Source organism: Carlito syrichta, unplaced genomic scaffold, assembly GCF_000164805.1.
Source record: "Carlito syrichta isolate Samal-C Ts95f unplaced genomic scaffold, Tarsius_syrichta-2.0.1 Scaffold309093, whole genome shotgun sequence".
NCBI lineage: Eukaryota > Metazoa > Chordata > Mammalia > Primates > Tarsiidae > Carlito > Carlito syrichta.
Genome location: NW_007253189.1, coordinates 873,407 through 894,243, shown reverse-complemented (window position 1 = coordinate 894,243; position 20,837 = coordinate 873,407).

The following is a 20,837-nucleotide window of genomic DNA, read 5'->3' as shown; positions in this document are numbered from 1 at the left end:
AGAAATTATTATTATAATGATGAGAAATGTAAAGAAAATAATTCAGACCAGGCATGGTGACTCATGCCTGTAAACCCAGCACTTTGGGAGGCCGAGGCAGGAGGATTGCTTGAGCTCAGGAGTTTGAGACCAGCTTAGGCAGCATAGCAAGACTTTGTGTCTACAAAAAATAAAAACAAAAATTAGCCAGGTGTGGTGGCATGTGCCTATAAACCATCTACTGGGGAGGGTGAGGCAGGAGGATCACTTGTATCCAAGAAGCTGAGACTGTGGTGAGCTGTGATTGTGCCACTGCACTCCAGATTGCACAACAGAGTGAGACCCTGACTCAAATAACAATAGCAACAACAACAATTCAGTCCAACAATTATTTGAGTTCCTACTATGTACCCAGAGTTTTACTAGGATTGTAAGTATTTCTGCTCATCAAAGATTTGCAATGTAACTGAGGGACTAGAATATTAATAGCTTCCACACAAAACAGGAATAGATTAGTGTTATATAAATGTTAAAAAAATAAATCTTTTAGTTTAGTTGAGGGTTAGATGCTTTTTGGTAATGATGATCAAGAAGAGATAGGATTTTAACCTTTGTAAAGGTTTTTGATAAGTAGAGATTGCAGGGCAGGAGGCCCAGGAGCAAAGACAGGCGTGAGCGAGCACACTTTGTTGGTTTCCTGACTCCTCCCTATTCAGGGCCTTTGCAGATGGTCAGACCATGGCAGCACTAAGCTTAGAGCTCTTTCTCCTCTTGACCTGGCTAATTCCTTAAGATCCCACAGATCTCAGTTTAAATGCCACTTCTTTAGGAAGTCATCCTCCTTCGCACACATGCCAGTCTCATGCTTTTGTTAAGGACATCTCCAGCAACCTGGCCTTCCTGGGATCTGCACTTACTAGTTCTTTCCTCCGTCGTGGTGAAGACCATATCTGTCGCTGTGTCTCCAGCACCTAGCATAATACCTGATCCATAACAAGCCTTTGGTGAATGTGTGTTGAATGAATGAGTGGATGCTAAAAAAAAAAAAATATGGTCCTAGTTTGGTAAGGAGACCCAGTAGACTGGGGCATAGGAGTTATAGAAAATTGGGTGGAATAGGAGGAGAGAAAACGAAAACAAAAAAGCAGAATTTAAAAAGACTAAGAATTCCATTTACAATAGCAGTCAAAAAGCTTAAAAAAAAGAACCTTGCCCCCCACCCAAAAAGACTAAGGAATTTGGGTTTCATCCAGTGGACTTGAAAGTTTTTGAGTTAAAATGGATAAAAGTCAGTTTGAATTCCTTTCCAGAAAAATAACCGTTTTCTGCTCACTAGTATGAATGAATGAATCATTTCTTCTCCCAGTGTCTGACGGCCATAAGAAATGTCCCCATTCTGAAAGCAGCCTAGTTTAGTCATACTGAAGAGGTCAATAGGGTAGCAGGGAAGTAGCTCTCTTTTTTCATTGCAAAGGACCACTTTTATTACTTTTTACCTTTATGAGCTCCGCATTTAAACATATCTTACATTCCTTACCATCTGCAGGTATGAATTCATTGCTTATTTTCCTATTTTCAGTTAGTCCAACATAAACTCCCTTTAGGGAGTGGGAGATAAGCAGCTGATTTAACGCCAGGCTGATATATTTCCAGCTGATGGTGAAGATACTTTTCCATTTCTTTGGTGGTTTCCAGTTTTATCACTAGTGATACTTCAACTTCTTTAGGCATTTTGAAATGCCAAAATTCTCTCTTTCCTCTGATAGACCCCAATATTCTTTCCTCTGATGCCCGGGGCCCTGGGGACCCAGGTTGGCACAATTGCATGAGACGGCCAGAGGCCACCCTGTATTGCGAGTGTAATTCTGGTGACTCAATGGAGACAGGATACAGCCTGGACCACTCACAGTTGCCAGTTCTTTTCTCTTAGACTAGGTGATGTGAAGAAATCTCAGTGTATTTTTGAAGCAGGTGAATGAGGCATTGGACAGCTCTGGACATAATGGGTTAATTTTATTTTTTAGCTTTCTTGGAATGTTGACACTAGGGGGCGTATGTGGAAAGAACAAAGGATGATTCTTTGCTCTTGTTTCTGAAGCTGATTTCATAGTGTTTGTGTACCCTCAAGTCAAAGGAGCCATTGTCACAAAATCTTTGTGTAGCTTTATGTTAATTTCACATTTTGCATGGCTTGAAAGTGACTGTCAATCCTAGCCCCTGCAAATCTGGGGAAGTTTATTTTCCTGATTATTCTGGGAGGCTGGCAATGACACCTAATTACAAGTTTGCCTATTACAATAAATCAAAGGAAAGAATGATTAAAAGAAAAGAAGGAGAAGGAGCTGTCAAAATATATACTTTGCAATATTCCATCATACCCCGGTGTGTCTCACTGATTATTCATTTATTCTTTCAATGAATCCTTATTGAACACTTATTTGTGGTGCCAAGCACTGTGCTGAACCATGAGGATGTAGACGTGAGACAGAGTCTGGCTCTCATGTTGTCATCAGTCTCTTGTGATCAATATTATGATGAAGGGGCATACAGACTGCCAAGGCTATGCATCAGAGAGGCTTATACTACCCTACACAGGAAGCCTGGGGAGGCTCTAGTTTAGTTAAAAGAATTTGATGTAGGGTATATTGTGTGCAAAAGACAACAGCACTTGCAAAAGTCGGGAAATATGTGTGAGGGAACCTGGTTCATTAGGAAATGGAGAGAATAGCTGAAGCAATGGGTTGAGGGGAGGGATTCAGAAGGTGAGGTTGAAAAAGGTGAGCTGGCCCTTAAGGTCTCCTGCCCTTTATCCATGGGTAAAAGGAATCACTGAAGGGCATTAGGCAGAGAGCAGCATTGAAAGGGGTCCTTGTCTGCTCTTTACTCAGTCTTCTTTCTGGACTTTCAGCAGTCAGGGCTGTGTACTTCACTTAGGTTCCCTGTCCTGGTTGCTGACCTGGGAGTCTTTAGTTGTCATCCCCGTTTCCGGTCAGGGATGATCCCTTGCCTGCAAAGCCTATGGCTCCAGCCTCAAGGTACCTGATCAGGGAAGTCTTCCTCATTGTAGGATCTGGCTGCATTAGATCTCATAGAGATCTACCTGGGAAATAGGATTTTGGGGTCTCAATTTTGGAGCCCATTTTCTGCACTGGGGCATAGGGGAGATGAAAAATCTTACCAAAGCCTCAAGATGGCCTGTGTCCTCTCATCCCCAACAACAGGGTGGGAAATTCTTCGCTCTTGACATATGGGTGTTGCCTTATCTCTTTTGGAATTCATTCATGTACACTAGCTCATTTGAACTCATTAGCAACTCCATGAGCTGGTATTATAACTCCTGTTTTACAGATAGGAAAACTGAGGTTCAGAAGACTAAAATGACTTGTCCTAAGTAATAGAGCAAGTAAGTAGTGGTGCTGATTAACTGATCATGCTACACACTGTACAGCCAAATAAATTCTACCCATTTCTTTGGGCACAGGGACACTGTACAGCCAAATTAATCCTACCAATTTCTTAGGGACACATCGTCTCTCATCCTCTAAGAAACTGTTTTACATCTTTTTTTCAAGAAAACAAAATAGTACAGATATGGCAAATACATTTTGTCTTCATACCAACTACCTTCAACCAACAGTGGCTGTTTGGAACAAAGCAATCAGGATTGTGAGGTTACGTCTTGGTACAACAAGAAAAAAATACATGATTGATTGACAATGTCTGCTGTGAATGCAAGAGAGAGAAGGGGCAGCACATATGCCATTTCTAGACCATATGCTCCCCTTGGGCTACCATAATCTTTCACTGGTCATGACATTTTGCTGACATCCACCTTCATCCCCAACACCCATTTTGCTCATTTTCTCTTATTCCTTCCATTCCCTGATGGAACTGTTCCTGCCTTACTGATAGCTTCACCTTCTGAGTATGTACTAGGTGGTAGGCACTTTTCATATATCATTTCCAGTCCTCACAACCATCCTGTAAGGTAGGTAGAGATAAAAACAAGATTTGGAGGGCTTAAGTAACTTGTCCAAGGTCACTGAACAAGCTGGAATTTGAACCTGAAACCACATAGAAAACTTTGCATGTTTATGGTGGATGATGACTACCTTCATATTCACTGTTTGCCTTCAGCCTCACAATAGCCTTGACAGGTAATTCTCTGGATTTGCAGCTGAGGGAGCCTGAGGTTCAGAGGAGAGGCTCTGACTGTTTAGGGACACAATCACAACTCCTGACTCCTGCTTTGTGCCTTTCCTACTATTACCTCAGGTTCCGCAGAGAAGCCTTCTACTATAAAGCCATCTCAAAGAGCTGGTCTATACCACTGTGGGGTGAACCTGGGGGCCCTTGGTTGATTTTACTGCTGGCATCTTTACCCTGTTTTCAGTTCTTATTATCAAGAAAGTCTTTCTTTTACTGTTAGCACCTTCTGTAATTTAGCTTATTTCTTAAAAAAAAATTGAAGATAAATTCACATAATATAAAATTAACCATTTAAACATGAACAACTCTCAGTTCATTACATCATTGACAGTTAAATGAATGATAAACAAACAAAAACAATAAAAATGAACAACTCAGCTGGGCATGGTGGCACCTGTAATCCCGGCACTTTAGAAGGCTGAGGTGAGAGGACTGCTTGAGTTCAGGAGTTTGAGACCAGCCTGGACAACATAGTGAGACCTCTACAAAAAAAAAAAAAAAAAAGAAAAGAAAAAAATGTAGCCAGGTATGGTGGTGTGTGCCAGCTCCCAGCTACTCAGGAGGTTGAGGCAGGAGGATTTCCTGAGCAACCTGAAGTCAAGGCTGTGGTGAGCCATGATTGTGCTACTGCATTCCAGGCTGGGTGACAGAGTTAAACTTCAACCAAAAAAAATAAAGTTAACAAATCAGAATTCAGTATTATTTAGTCCATTTCAATGTTGTGCAGCTACCATCTCTATCAAGTTTCAAAATATTTCTATCACTGCAAAGAAAAATCCCTTACCTTTTAAGCAGATTTTCACCTCTCCTTCCTGTTCCTGGCTAACATCTGCATCTGTCTCCATGGACTCATCTATTCTGGATATTTTATAAGACTGACTCATCTAGAGTGTGGCCATTTGTGGCTGGCTTCTTCCACTTAGTACAGCATTTTGGAGGTTCGTCTATGTTGTAGTGTGTATCAGTATTTAATTTATTTTTATGGCCAATATTCCATTGTATGTATTTACAGTACCACAGTTTGGCTTTCCATTCATTTGTTAGTAGTCATTTGGGCTGTTTCTACTTTTTTGGCTATTCTGAATAATGCTGCTGTGAACATGTGTGTCCATGTACTTGTGTGAGTATCTGTTGCCAAGTCTTTGGGTGTGTACCTAAGAGTGAAATTGCAAGGTCATATGGTGATTCTGTATTTAACTTTTTGTAAAAGCTTACATCTTTTTGTTTGATCCTATTGGAGGTCAACGTACTTGGTGATAATGAAGAAAGCCAATCTCTTCTGAGCTTATAATGTCGATGTCTGACTTTATTTTGGAAACTTTTAAACCAGATTTGCCTATTGCAGTTACCTCCCTGTGACAAACTCTGAATTAGGTATTTATAGAAAGAGTAGTTTTCTTTTATCTCTTATATTCTTTGGGCCAGGGAGAGTGCTAGACACTCTTTGGGCATGAGCTCTAATCCTTAGAACAACTCTGCGTCCTATTTATCATCCCGTTTATGATGAAGAAACTGAAATCTAAAATGGTTAAAGGGCTTATTCAGTACCACGTAGCTTCTAGTGGTAGGATTTGAAGCTTTGGCTGTCTGACCCCAGAGAACATCTTTATGTTATGTGATGCAGCCTTCCTCAAAAACTTTCTAGGCTGCTGTTATCAGTTGTGTTGTTGAACTTTTATGAGAAAAAGATCAACTTTTGTTGTAGAGGTTTTCACAATGGGAAGCACAGCATTTATTATAACTGCTTTGACTGGCAAGTGCAGAAATCATGAAAGGGGGATAGATAATAACAAGTGTACAAGGAAAATTCAGGAATTCCAAAGGCAGGAATGTATCAGGATCTCAGGAAAGACTGGAACTGGGGCTCAGAGAAAGCTTCTAAGAACCAGGGATTTTCTCCCTTTCTATTTCTTATTACCACTTCTCTTTGCATCTCCTGCTTTATTTCTCTACCTTGATTGGCTTTCTCTGATACTTAGCGCATGGGATAGAAAATGGGCATGCCACAGTGGCTGCACATATATCTCTCCTGTTCAAGGGAGTACCTGAGTCTAGAGTCACTAGGCTCCAAATTGCCAGGGAAGGGACTCTGATTGGCTCCACTTGGACTGGTCACCCATCCTTTGACGAAAAACTGCAGCTACATAGTAGAGCCACATTCGACACCCCGAAGACCAGGTGGAAGGAAGTAGATTGAGAGTGCCAGCAGGACTGTGGACCTCCTTGAGAAATAGGTGAAGGGTTGCTAGTGGGAGACCCAAAGATGACAAACGGTGTCCTCTCCAACTTTTATTAGAACATCTATAAGCCAGACATGAGAGAATTTCAAGTGGAGAAAATGCAATACTCTAAGCTGCTGTCGGCAGGGAAGGAGGTTTGTGAGACACTGGCAGCAGCCTCTGTTGTTCAGGACCTCTGGATGCTGTGGAAGACTCCTGAGAATGCTACTTCATTGGAGGTGGTGCTCCTCTCTAGAAGGAGACACATGCAGCACTGCTCAGTTTCACAGCAGCTGCAGAGACGTCAGCAGGACTGTGGACCTCTCTGAGCATGTTGTGGATCTTTGCATTGGTATAGTAGGAATAACAGCCACGGAACCATTAGAATACTGATGTAATGACAATTTGCACTTTAAGGCATGAACCAGGAACTACTACAGATAGACTAAAAATTCTCAGTCTCAAAGCATAGGAGGTGGCCATTAAAGGCAGACGTGCATTACATGGGCCCTGTGGGGCCTAGAGAAAGATTATAATGCAGAATCAGAATGGCAGATGAAGACCTTCTGCAAAGGAATAGATAGAAACTTGTCTTTAGACACACCTAAAGGCAGAGCTAAAGATCAAAGGGTTTTACCATTCCTAAAGGTATTTTCTTCCCCCACTGTGGTGATTATAATTGGTTTTATGTATACTTAAGGTTAAATCATTTGCATAGTAGTCTGTATAGAGGTCATTCCATAGGTTGAGTTTGTTTATAATGCAGGCATCATACAAGTATAAACCTTGAATTTTACGGATAAGATTCTGATGTCCAGAATGGGCAGACTAGTTACATAGCTTGCTGTACAAAATGCCACCCGATTATAGCTTTTTTCAGCATTCAAGGCCTCAATAGAGACACTATTTGTGTTGCCATCTTGGTTAAACAGATACCAGGACAGCAGTGTGGTTTCCAACAAGACAGCCAGCTCTTGAGTTGATGGGCACATGCAAACGGCTGGGTTCCCTGGCTTAAATTATGCAGACAATTGTCTTGACTCACCTTTAAACTTAGCATCCTGGCACAGAAGAGAAATTTCTGAAGTTTTTCCTTCTGGAAAGTTAGGCACTAGAAGACATTCACATCTGGCTCTGAAATATGAAGTTTATAGCCCTGGAACAAGCCGTTTCTTTACAGAAAGTTCCAACAAGGAGGAACAAATCTTGGAACTAGTCTTCCCTTTGCCTACAAAATGATCAAACTGTAATTATCACATTTAGGGGGTAATTGTTCCAATTGTAGTGGAATGAGTTGCTCCAGCCCTCTTTCTTCTGCTGACACAAATATAATTGCTGGGAGGATGGAACGGTGCTTCCAGAACAGCTTGCTTTGAGCTAGTTCTTTTTATAATGAATGTAGGGTCAGGGAAAGGTGTTGTGTGGGCACCTCTGAAACTTCTTTCTCTTCCTTCTTCATGCCTGGGACCTTCAATACTCACCTGCAGACATGGACCCACGTCCTAAAGTAGCACCCATCTTGACCCAAGGCCTTAGGGTTTGAAGCTATTCTTCACATCAGATCCCTGGGCTTGGGCAGGAAGTGATATTTCTCAGATGTGTCACAGGGCAGATGAGGGGGAGGAGTCTAGCTTGAGAGGCTGTCATAGAAGCAGGATGAGGATAATAGCCCTTCAATAATAGGATTACCAAAAGAGGAAGAGAGAGGGAGAGAGGGTGGGAGGGAGAGAAGGAAGGAAGGAAGGAAGGAAGGAAGGAAGGAAGGAAGGAAGGAAGGAAGGAAGAACAACTACTATGTTCTAGGCACTGTGCAGGGCATTAACTAGTGTGTCATTTCAATTAGGTATCAGGGTCCCAGGTAACTGAAGCACAGTGAGCAGAAGTGATAGGGTACAGTGTTTGAGGGTCAGCCAGGTAAGCAGTCCTTATGTGGATGTGCTGAAGTCCTGAGCTTTCATCTTTGGCTTTCTGCCTCTGCAATAGGAAACAGCAAAAGCCAGTCAGGGTAGCAGGACCCAAGCAGATGTTGATCCTGGGAGCCACATGTGAGCCTTGGAGACAGTTTAGGCAAAGTGGTGGTGGAGAGGTGAGCCCAAGGAAGTTCAGAAATTAATTTTTCTTCCCCTAGGTGTAGAGCACTGTGACAAGGGGGCAGGGGTGGAGAATGGTGAGAAATGAAGCATAAGCAAGACCCTGAAGGGCCTTGAATGTTACAAAGAAAAGTTTGGCCTTCAGGGGCATTAGAAAGATGTTGGAGTGTTTTAAGGATATGATTTCATTTGAAATTGGAATCTCATTTTGGCTGCCCAGTGGAGAAGAGAAGAGTAAGATGCAGACTAAGAAGACTGTTGGTTAAAGCATGCTACATGCTGGAATTGTTTTAGTTTCCAGTGACAGAAGCTGACTTTGTGAACCAACCCTGTGTTGGTTGCACAAATTTCCTCTTCTACAGACATGTGACAGCATAATTACAGATGCAGTCTGGCTTGGAGCTACTGGAGCAGGGACTTGAACATGACCAGGCCTCTTGCTATGTCTCAGTTTTATTCCTTTTTTCCTCCCAGCTCTGCAAGGCATAGAGTAGTGACTGAGACCATAGGCTCTGGGGCTGAAGAACCTTAGTTACTTACTAGCTGTGTGACATTGAACAAGTTGCTTGACCTTGCTGTGCCCCAGTTTCCTCATCTATAAACAAGGATGATCATATTATTTACCTCCTGATGTTGTTGTGAGAACTCAATGAGTTAATGCACATAAAGGGCTTGGCATAGTTCCTGGTATACAGAAGGTACTTACAAGGTGTTAGCTGCTATTGCTATTATTTATTATTTGTTATTATTGGGGTTTTTTTTTTAGTCAGAGTCTTACTCTGCTGCCCAGGCTGAAGTGCAGTGGCACACTCACAACTCCCGCAGCCTTGGGCCACTGGGTTCAGGCAATCCTTCCACCTCAGCCTTCCAAGTAGCTGGAACTACAGGCATGTATCACCATGCTCAGTTAATTTTTTGATGTATTGTAGAGACAAGGTCTTGCCAAGTTGTCCAGGCTGGTCTTGAACCCCTGAACTCAGGCAGTCCTCTTTCCTCCACCTCCCAAAGTGCTAGGATTACAGGTGTGAGCCACCACACCCAGCTTATTATTTGTTATTATTTTTATTACTTGACTGTTTTTTCCAGATGATAGGAAATCAGGTTCTGCTATCTCTGAAGTGTTTCATCTGACTTCAGTCACCAGAGCCAAACTGATTGAATTTTCTCAGTTCCAAGTTCAAACATCTAAAAGAAGAGACAGACAAGCTTGAGTCTGATTCCACTTTTGGCCCAGTCAGTGTGGTTGAGTGGACAAACACCATGATTGCTCCACTTTGGTCTGTGGTGTCATACATAGATATAAGAATCACCAAGACTGGCCAGTCTCATGGAAGAGGAGGCAGGATCTCAACTCCTCCAGATGATGGGTGCTGTGAGGGAGGCCGTCAAGTCCAGTTGACATTTGCATTTCAGAGTGCACCTGCCAAGGCCTTTGGGGGCTTTGTGCTTTGGACGTCCTCTGTAGCTTTGTATTCCCTCCACGGAACACAAAAAATATGTGATGGAAACAGGGGACCCTATTGGGCTCTATTAGTAGATGTAACAGAGAAGTATGGAAATGCAGATGTGTGGATCCTGGATAGGGGTCAGCTCTCTGGCCCTAAGGCTCCAAGCTCCTACCTGACAGCTGGGGCCTGCCTTCAGCCCTTGGCTATCACCCTACACAGGCTTCCTCTTCTCTTTATTAGAGGGCCTGGCCTGCACCTCCTGACAACCCAGATCCTTTTTCTGGGTTTCAGGAACTAAGTGCTGGTCTCTTCTTCTTTATCAGGGTGGGGTAAAGGTGTGGGTAGAGGTAGGATGCTTCATTCTCTGTCCTTTTGTCTTCCAGGGCCTCATTTGTACCAAACCTTGTCACTGCCCTTTTGGCTCAGTAACATTGTCCTATATAACAGCTTACTGTGGTAACTGTGATTCAAATTCTGTCCTCAGCAAAATTCCAAATTAGTCCAGGCCTTGAACTTTTAGGGTTGCTTGGAAATGGTCAAAATGGAGAATGTTAAAATCTGTAAATGTCAAGAGTCCACAGTACAGATGTAGAACAAATAAATCCTGCCTCTAGTGATTGGTTGAAGGCTTTTTGGTGCAGATGGCATTTATCTGAGCCGTAGAAGGTGGGTAGGATTTTGACAAAGCAGGAGAGCAGTATGAATGATTGAGTCAGGAAGGTGCCAGGGGCAGGGTAGGCCATGTTTGAGGGTGGGAAAGCTCAGATGTTCCTGAAGCTCAGGATGAACGGAGGGATTAATGGGAGATAAAGCTGGCATGCCACAAAGTCCTTAGAATCCCCAAGACAAACAGCATGGTCTTTTCCAGAAGCCACAGGTGGCAGATGTTTTGAGTGTCCATTGCACTGTTGTAAAAAATGAGTGAGAGAGCCTTTATTATGAAGACATGGGATAGAGTTGGTGGGGCTTGTGTGTGTTTTGTGTCCTTATGGAAGTCAACCTGAACATAGTGAGCTATGTTTTTGTCTGTGGTAGACTTGAAAATCCACCACCTCATAAAACATTTGCTGGTCCTTTCCAGAAGAGCAGTGCCCAGTGGACACTTGTGGAACAGAGATGAACTGCTTTCCAAGTGGTCTTCCCAAAACATAAGCATCTCTCACTTTATTGTTGTTTTTTTGTTTGTTTGTTTGTTTTTGAGTTGGAGTCTCACTCTGTCGCCCAGACTGGAGTGCAGTGGCCGCTCCCGGCCACCGCAGCCTCGACCTGCTGGACTCTGGCGATCCTTCCGCCTCAGCCTTCCAAGTAGCTGGAACTACAGATGCGCACTACCATGCCCAGCTAATTTTTTATTTATTGTAGAGATGAGGTCTCACCAAGTTGCCCAGGCAGGTCTCGAACCCGCGGGCTCAGGCAATCCACTCACCTCAGCCTCCCAAAGCGCGGGATTATAGGCTGAGCCACCAAGCCCGGCTCGCATCTCTCATTTTAAACATCAGAAACATCGTCATCTTCCGTTTGAACCTTCTTGGGTTCTTTGTCTCTGATTGATAAATGATTTTATGACATAGTTGCCTCATTAGATTGTAAACTCCAAAGGAGCAGGCACCCATTCATGTCAGTAATTCCAGCATCTAGCCCAGTGTCTGGATCAGAATGAGTTCTCAAGAGAACTTAGGTAACCTGAGCTGCGGTGGAGTGTGGGAGTTTGAGTTTGGAAGGTAGAAGGCAAGGATCACAGTCTGAGAGGGTGTGAGGAGTCAGTCAGTGGTTGTAGTTAGAAACAACAGAATCCATTCTACCTGACTGAGCAGAAAGGGGTTTCTGAAAAAGCACTTATGGATCCCAGAATGGCAGGGAGGTTTGAAGAAACAGGATGTAAATTGAGCCTCCAGGAAGGGCTCCCCAAAATCACACTGCAGAGTTGCTGCCTCTGCTGAAATCTTCCCAATTGTGATATTAGGGAGCCGCTGCCCCTGCTCCAGGCTCTGGAACCATCAGTTGAACTCTGATCTACACAAAATGACCAATGCCTCATGCTATGGCTCTTTCCCATGAGACCCAGTTCTGAATTTAAGCCTCAGACTAGTGCCTCTGATTAGAGAAACTAAATCACATTCAAAATTCAGGTGATAAAAAGTTTGGGAAATGTGTTTTTAGTTTTGCAGCCTCTTCGGAACACCAGAGAGGGGTCTGCACAACCAGCTCACAGTGTCTACCGCCATGGGGCTGTTAGGAGGCCTACCAGGATGTGGGTTAGGTTTAGGGAGTCTCATTCCTTCATTCATTCAGTGAACATTCTCTGAGAATCTACGCGTTCCTGTCCTTGAGATACTGTCAGTCCAGGGGAAAAAGACAGAGATGGTCAGGACAAAACTATCACACTTGCCTCAAGACAGGACTAGCTCAGACTGGGCGAAGATGGTGCTCCACATAGGAGCGAAGTAGCACCTTCCAATTCCGCCACTGGAGGGCAAGGGATGCAGATTCTGGCAATAAATAAGGCTGGGCCTACTGGCATGAGACTAAACCTTTTACACAAAAACTGTTCTCTTAAAGATTCCCAGAGCTGGCAAGGGACTTAGAGATTAGTTGATCCAACTGTGATGGCTGCACAAACCTCCTCCTCCCCAGCATTTCTGAGGAGTGATTGAAATTATTTTTGGCTTTATCCAGACTCTTGGTTTATAATTTAGTTTTCACATTCTCATTTTACGGGTCAATACTCTGTGGCAGTTGCCTCCTAGATAAAATATGTGAACAGGTGTAAGAACAGAAAATTTAGTAACAACGAGTTTAAAAATGTTAATGAAATCAGGACACAAAGGAATTGTAAGAGATTGGTTCCACAGCAGCTCAGTTAATGTGTCAGTTTTTTGAGGCTGTGAACAAATCTGTTAGACTGAGCTGTGAGTTCTCTCTGAAGGACATAAGACAGGAAGATAACCGTCACAGGAAGAGTAGCCATAGAGGGCACAGAAGGGAATGGTGTAAATGAACTTCCTTTGCGATACTAGGACCAAATTGCTTCTATTTTGTTTATTGTGTCTCACTGATAACTGGTCCAATTCTGAGCCCATATCTAGGCTCTGAGTGGTCCTGTCTTTTCCTCTTTCTGAGGAGTCATACATTGGTAGCTGCTGGCACTGGGCTTTCCCAAATGTGCCAGCTCTGCTGGCTACCAGCAGTTGTGAGGGTCTGCCTGTCAGCCTCCTTGCCAGTGAAGGAGGAGTGAAAACAAGAGAATGGGGCATTTATTGCAAAGACGTGGTAATAATACAGACAGCATGTGTGGGCCCAGTTCCTGGGATAAGGGAAAGCTGAGAGACAAGACCTCAGCTCAGGGGAATGGAGGGGTGGGTCTTCAGTACATCAGGGCAGAATGAGACCTGGAGCAGGGGGGACATTCAGGATCCAGGGCTACAAGAGTAGGACTCTGTAGCTCCTCACTCTGTTCAGAGGCACTGTTAAGCTGACTATTCTCTGTTTTTCTTTGGAAGTCTTTGGATCAGTCCAGGGGCCAGCGGAACATGGATGGCATTCCTCAGCTAGAATTTTTGAAGCAACTTTTTAATGCAGGGACTATTTTTAAAGGAGAAGGCAGGGATGCTCCCAACCCCAGGAAGCCATTTTCACTCCTAGGCCAGTGAAGATGGTGGTTTTGGAGCCTGATTGGAAATTGGAGCCGTTTAAGGGCTGCTTGACATGAACTGTGGCCACAGAGGAAGGCGAGCATCACCAGAGCTGGGGTGTGGGAGGATGGAATAAATGGGGAAATCACTACCATGACCTTTCTTTCTTCCAGTCTTCAGTCTGCTGTCAGTTGCCCCACTGGCTGAACCCAAAGTCAGCTGGAAGCCAGAGGGTAAGGGACCCTGGAAAGGCACTCATGGAGGTCAGTCCCACAGGAGACCAGGACAGAGGAGCACAGAGATGGACTGTGGTGGTGGGGTGATGGCCAGCTGAGAATAAGCAGCATGACGTTCTTGAGTCCTCTTTCTCCACCAGGTGTCTTCCTCTCCTTACTCTCCAACCAAGTCCCTGAGAGAAGAATCAGGTTGGCTCAGTTAATTACAGTTGTCCCTCTTTGGGTGGAGTTTTCACTACAGGTTGCTGGCCAGCCTTTGGATTGGTTGCCCTTGAGTGATTGTCTCCTTGCTTTCAACCCATCTGGTCAGAGTTCGAGGAAGGACAGGTCTGGGGGCTTAGAGCATAGCCTCCTTCCTCAGCAGGGAGTGTGAGCAGGGAAGTTTCCCTCAGAATTGACTGCAGTAAACTGAACATATCCAAATGCTGTGACAGGTTTGCAGAGTCACCAGTGTGGGCCTGACTTTTGGCTCCCCAGCCCTCCCCGATGGTTTTCAGGTGGTATGGTCACAGCCAGTCTCACTTTTGGCTTATTGGAGATGAAACCATCGGAGCCTACACTGGGTGGGGTGACTTGGCTTCTGAACTAGGGTGGGCAGTCCACGTGTCCCTAGGTCTCAGAAATGCACCTTGTCTCAGAGCTGCCTTAGAGATCTTCTATGTACCACCCAGAGGTTTGGGATCAGTCAACAAGCATATATACTCTTCTAGCCCAAAGACTCACCCTTTTCACCTCTTGTCTCCCTTACATATCTTACATGGTGCTGGGTACATGATACTTTTGTATAATTTCAATACAGCAAACATTGACTATTTGCTATGGACCATGTATGCTGCTGGGCCTGGCAGTTCAAAGATAAATAAGACTTGGTCCCTGTCCTTGAGCTCCCAGATTGGTGAGGGAGACAGCTCATAGACAGGTACACTAGAGTGTGCTAAGGGCTTTGATAGAGGTAAGCCAATGGGAATTCCACAATCACAGCAAAGAGTCACTCAGCCCAGCCTGGGGGATCCAAGGAAGGCTTGTTGGAGAAGGCAGTGTTGGGTTGAATCTTGAGGGATGAGTAGGAGCCGGATGTTGCAAAAGGGCAGGCAGGTTATTCCAGGCAAAGGGAGAAACATGAACAAGGGTATGGAATGATGATGATGATGATGATGGTTAAAAGTCTTGAGTGCTTCCCATGTGCCAGGCACTGTTACTGTTCCAAGCACTGCACATGTATTATCTCATTTAATTCTGACACAATCTCTTTGAGACAGGAACATTATTATTTTAATTTTACAAATGAGTGAACAGAATCATAGACTAGTTAATATACTCACCAAAGGTCACAGGTGTGTTGGGGTAAAGTGGGAGGTGAGGGTGACAAGGAAGGCCATGGCCCAGAATGCCAGTGAAGAACTGGAGCATTATTCTGTACACAGTAAAAACACTGAAGTGGTTTCAGCAGGGGAGGGTCAGATAAGCAATTTGGAAAGAGCTCTGTGGTTGCAATGTAGATGAAGAGAACAAGGCTGGGGGGAGAGATCGGTGACACAGTGGTTACACTCTCTAGACTGGTTCCAGGTGAGGCCTGGTGAGGGCTTGTTTTTAGTTCCTGCTGTCATCTTTATTAGCTGGGCCTCGGTCTTCCTTCCTGGAATAGATAGGCTCTACGGTCCCTTCCATGTCAATAATGTCCCAAGTCTAGATGGGAAAGGGAAACAGCATTTGTGGGATCGACGGTACATTTGACCTATGTGTGCGTCTCTGGAGTAGACTCACCAGTCCTCACAGTCCCTACCCCGTGTAGAAAAAGCACAGTACAGATAGCTCACGTTAGGACACATTTTGCTGGACTAGGGAGTGGAGCATTGGGTTGAGTTGAGCATTTGAAGTCAGAGCTTAGTCAGGGCTGGTTTCTTGGGAGCCTCTTCCTTTCAGAAGGGTTGGGTTTCTCCTTCTTAGGGAAGACCACAGCCTTCTTTCTCTCTTGCTCTTGTGCTCTTTTAGCATCTGGTCTTATGCTGTGTGGAGCTGAGGCAGTCCCGGGGCTGCTTTCACTGCCCCAACCTGTGAAGGCCAGGACAACGCAGCCCAGACCAGCTCTGGTGCAGGCAGGCCCTCAGAGGCTCTCTGGCTCCTGGGCACAGGTGCCCTTTGACTTGCTTGTGGTCTTTCTGCATTGGTCTGCCCTCTCTCCCCAAGCGGTAGAATTTGGTGTTCTACTGTGGGCTAAGGAAAGGTGCAACAGACGCTATTCAGTAAGCTTTGAAACCACAATTCAGGCTGTCTGGACAAAAAAGCGCTCAAACTGGCCCACACTGCACTGGCCTTCAGTCTCATGGCAAAGGGTGTTCTTTTGTCAAACCTTGCCCTGCACCTATTTCCCTCAGGAACCTGTGACCTTTGCATTAGGAAGGGATGGGATGCTGTGTCCGACGATTTGCCTCACACTTTGAATGGTCTTTGAAAATTCAATGACCTCTGCAACTAAGTATTACCATTCCCATTTTTCAGTTGAGAGAACTGAGGCTTACAAAAGTTAAATAAGCTGTTCAAGGTCTTATACATATACTGTCAGACTTGGGGTCAGGGGCCAGGTCTCTCAGCACACCTCTACCATACCCAGCAAAGGAATTAAAATAAGGAAACATGTTCTCAAGGAGCTATTTGGGAAGTTATTCCTAACGAGATATTACCTGGGTTGTCCTTTTAATATTTTTATCTTCTTCTGGTAAAAACAGAACAGGTTTATAATTCCATCAAAAGATCTGTTCCCAAATGAAAATAACCATGGCAGTTTTTTATACAAATATGTATACATCCATCACAAACTGATATGTCTTACCAAGCTCCAGACATTACAGAAAAGTGGTTTTAAGAAAACTGTTTTTGGAATCCTTGCTTTTTAAGTAAACGAGTTATTGTTTTTTAAGTTCTTCTGATAAAATTCCTTAGTCAAAGCAAAGATTCATTTAGTTGAATTTTCCAGTGGAAAATTTCTGAAATTGCAGCCTCCCTGAGTATGCGGTACAGACCCACCAGAGTAAAATTTACATGTATGCCTCGATGAAATGAAAGGAAAGCAAAAATAATTCCACTATCCTGATAAAGCAGTTTTTGCATTTTCATGTATTTCTTTACAGTTCTTTCTCTTTGGGGTTCTTTTCTTTAAAACATAGCTGCAATAAATAGCAGTGTATATATAGCTTTATAATTTTCTTTAAAAGAAAATATTAACTGTTTAATATAAATTGTGTATTATTGCCATTCTCTTATGTGGTTACAGAGTTTTTTTTTGTTTTGTTTTGTTTTGTTTTTTTAAGTCAAGGTCTTACTGTCTTGTCAACGCTACAGTGCAGTGGCATGATCATGACTCACTGCAGCCTCGACCTCCTGGGCCTAAGAGATCCTTCTGCCTCAGCCTCCTGAGTAGGTGGAACTACAGGCATGCATCACCACACCTGGCTAATTTTTTTATTTTTTGTAAAGATGAGGTCTTGCTGTGTTGGTCTCAGATTCCTAGGCTCAAGCAATCCTCCTGCCTTGGCTTCCCAATGTGCTGGCATTACAGGCATGAGCCACTGCGCCCAGGCTTAGAGTGAATTTTTTTTTTCTTTTTTCAAACACAAGAACTATAGCTCAGTTTAATTTTCTGCAGCTGGCAAACATTTACTCATCTCCCTCCTCCAGCAACAGGGACACAAAATAAGTGGGCCCCGAGCACCCAAACAACAGCATAGGAAACAATTAAGCTCCCAAAACAAAGTGGCCACTCCTCCCGGAATCAACGCCTATGTCTTGTGAGTGGGTGACATAAGGCTAGGATGGAGTCCTCTTTCCCCTTCCTGGGCTGAGTGGAGCCACGGCCCCAAGACGTCGAATGTTCCGAATCACCAGGGAAAGCTGGATAAGGAAGGCGCTGATGGAGAATCGGAAGATGTCAGGGTCTTCAGCGGTCCGTCTGACAGCGAGGGCACTGCGGTTCACGGTAAACTCATTCTGAATCACCCCTTGGTGGCGATGGGTCTCTGGGGCCAGGGACCTGTAGGCCATCTCTGCCTCCAGAGGGGACAGGAACGGCACGGTCAGAGTGAACTCCAGCAGTCCGCGTCCAGGCTCTGCAGCCACCGGCGCCGCGTCTCCGCCAGGCCTGTGGCGTGGGGCGCCTGCTCGCCCTGGGTAAGGGCTGCGACTGCCGCCCTCCCCTCTTCTCTGCCGGGGACACCCTGGCCGTCGGGGACACCGGGGGCGCCCTGCTCATCCGAAACCTCCTGTCTTGGGGCCCTCTGGGGCCACCCTGGGCGTCTGGGCCACCGGGGCCACCGGGGCCACCATCGCCTTCTGCGCCACCGAGCCACCAGGACAGTCAGGGTTCCGGGGACTGCTGTGGCCGCTCTCGCCCTCCACGCCGCCCACCGCGCCCCCTGTCTCAGCCCACCGTCCAGGGACGGAGGCTCCAGGGAACGCTGCCTCTCCCTAGAACGCCCTTGTGAAGACCTAGAGTGAATTTTTTTACACCAATCTCTCATTGTTGGCCTTTGGGGGTCTTCTTTGATAAATAACGCAAAATGTTTGTATTTGTTAAGCTATACTTCTAGAATTGATTTATTAAATCAAGGACTATAAACATTTATAATTACCCTTTTTACATTTTGTCCAATTGTTTTCCAAATGAGTGTGTAAGTTTATCCTGGCATTTCTACTTTGAATGCACTAGGTTCCTTAGACTCTCATCATCACTGGATATTATTTTTACTTCTTTTCCTCAGTTTTACATATAGAGTAGCATCGTATAATCATTATTATTTTAGTTCTTTATTAGTGAAGTTCATTATTTTTCTAGCTGTTCACTAGTTGTAATTCATCTTGTATGAGTTTTGAGTTCATACCCTTTGTCTAGTTGTCAGTTGGGCTCTTAATTATTTTTCTTTTTAACTAAATTTGTAATATATGGTATATACATTTTTCCCGTTTCCAAAATAGAGAGATGATAGTCCTTCCTTTCATATAAGCTGGGAATACTTTTCCATGATTGATGAAAATATGAAAGATTTTCATAATACAGACTGAATGTCATTTTTTTCTTTCTATATTGACTCTTTAGTGGTATGTATCATTTTAAAGAAACATTTTCAAATGGCATTTTTCAGTGAGGGTAGGGTCCATGATGCGTCAAAAAAATCGTGTCATGCAAAATAGGACTGAAGGGACTGTGTAGTTGAATCTGGAAAAGACTCAGGGACAGGTCTGCATTCTTCAACAATGTGAAGGGCTACTTTATGAAAGAGGAATCGGACTTACTCTGCACAGTTGAGAAGACATAACCTGGGTAAATAATGGGGATTTGCAGGTAGTAAATAATAAATAATATCTATTGATCGTGTTCTTTATGCCGGGCCATGTGCCAGGTGTTCATTAATTTTCACCGCTTTAAGAGAATAAGTATTACACCCTTTTCCAGTGAGGTTAAGGTGCAAGGTCACATGGATAGCCAGTGGGCCGGCCAGGGTGAGTCCTGTTCTAGGATGGACCCCAGAGCCCATGCTCTCCCCCAGTGACTGTGTGATGAAGGCTGGTTATTTGCTCCACCAAGGACTCCGTTTCCTCATTATAAAGTGGGGTTGGAGCAGAGGCCCTGGAAGGATTCACTCCAACTTAAGTGGGTGAAGGAGGGCATGCTGGGGTGGGTGTGTAGCTGCTGCTCCTGGTAGGTTCTTACCAGTCCTGTGGACCAGGAAGGTCAGGCCTAGAACGAGGCCTTGCGTCTTTATCCAGTGCTCTTTCTACTAAAGAATGCTACTTTTCAAGTGCTCCCAGTCAGCCTTCTTCCCCACCCTGAGACACTGGACATAAAATGGAAAGCTCTATTTCATACATGAAATATATTATTTAAGTGAAGAGTCCAGCCCACGGTCATAGGAAACAGTAGAATTGCCTTTAAACCCAATCCCACAAGCAGTCACGACCTTTCTGGACTCGTTCAAGTAAACTGAATGCTTCAAGCAGAAAGAGTGTGGTGTCATTTTTATGGATTTGCTTGACTGAAAACAAATGAGCGGGCCAGGCGTGGTGGCTCAAGCCTGTAATCCCAGCACTCTGGGCGGCGGGGGCGAGGCAAGAGGCTTGCCTGAGCCGGCAGTTTCACGACTAGTCTCCACAAATTAAAAAAAAAAAAATTAGCTGGGGCATGACAGCACGCATCTGTAGTTCTGCTACTTGGAAGGGTGAGGCGGATGGCTCGTAGGAGCCCAGCAAGTTGACGCTGGAATGGCTGTGAGCGTGCCACTGCACTCTAGCCTGGGCAACGGAGTAAGACTCCAACTAAAAACAAAAACAAAATCGCCAAAAACAAATTAGCGAACACAGACTGTACCTTAGTGTAGAGTGGGGGAAGGAGGGGAAACACAATCCACATACACAGTTCCACCAGAGCACAGAAGAAACCAACGGGAGATGTTGCTGAAGTCTCTGAAAGAGCTTGTTTTCTTACCTTTACATGGGGATAATGCCATCTTTCAAAATTCCAAGATGCATTATCTTTTCAGTATTATCTGCTCTGAAATTGAGATGTATAGATTAAATGACACGGATGTTTCTTACTGCTACCTAAATAAATGGTACCTTTTATAAACTGTGTCTTATCCAAGTTTGCATGAAGTACATGAGATAAATATATGCTTTATACATTCACACAGAAGGCGAGGTTTGTAATACATATTAAATTTATTTTATAAATATCATGAATTTTTTTTGCAAAAGATGTCTTGAAAGCCAATTTCTAGTACTGCTTATAGAAATGTAGAGGTACATAAGTGACCATTTTAGCTGGAAAATAGAAGTTTTATTAAGAAAATTATAAGCAAAGGTGATATTTGTAAGCTGATGATTTGAAAGATCTTTGCGTCTATTGTATTCTTTTCAAATTGCATCAAAAATCCAACTGGAATTACCCTTGAAAATGAATTGAAGATTGTGAATTGCATTTATGGATTGGAGAGAACGGACATCTTGATGATATTGAGCTTTCCAATTCAGAACA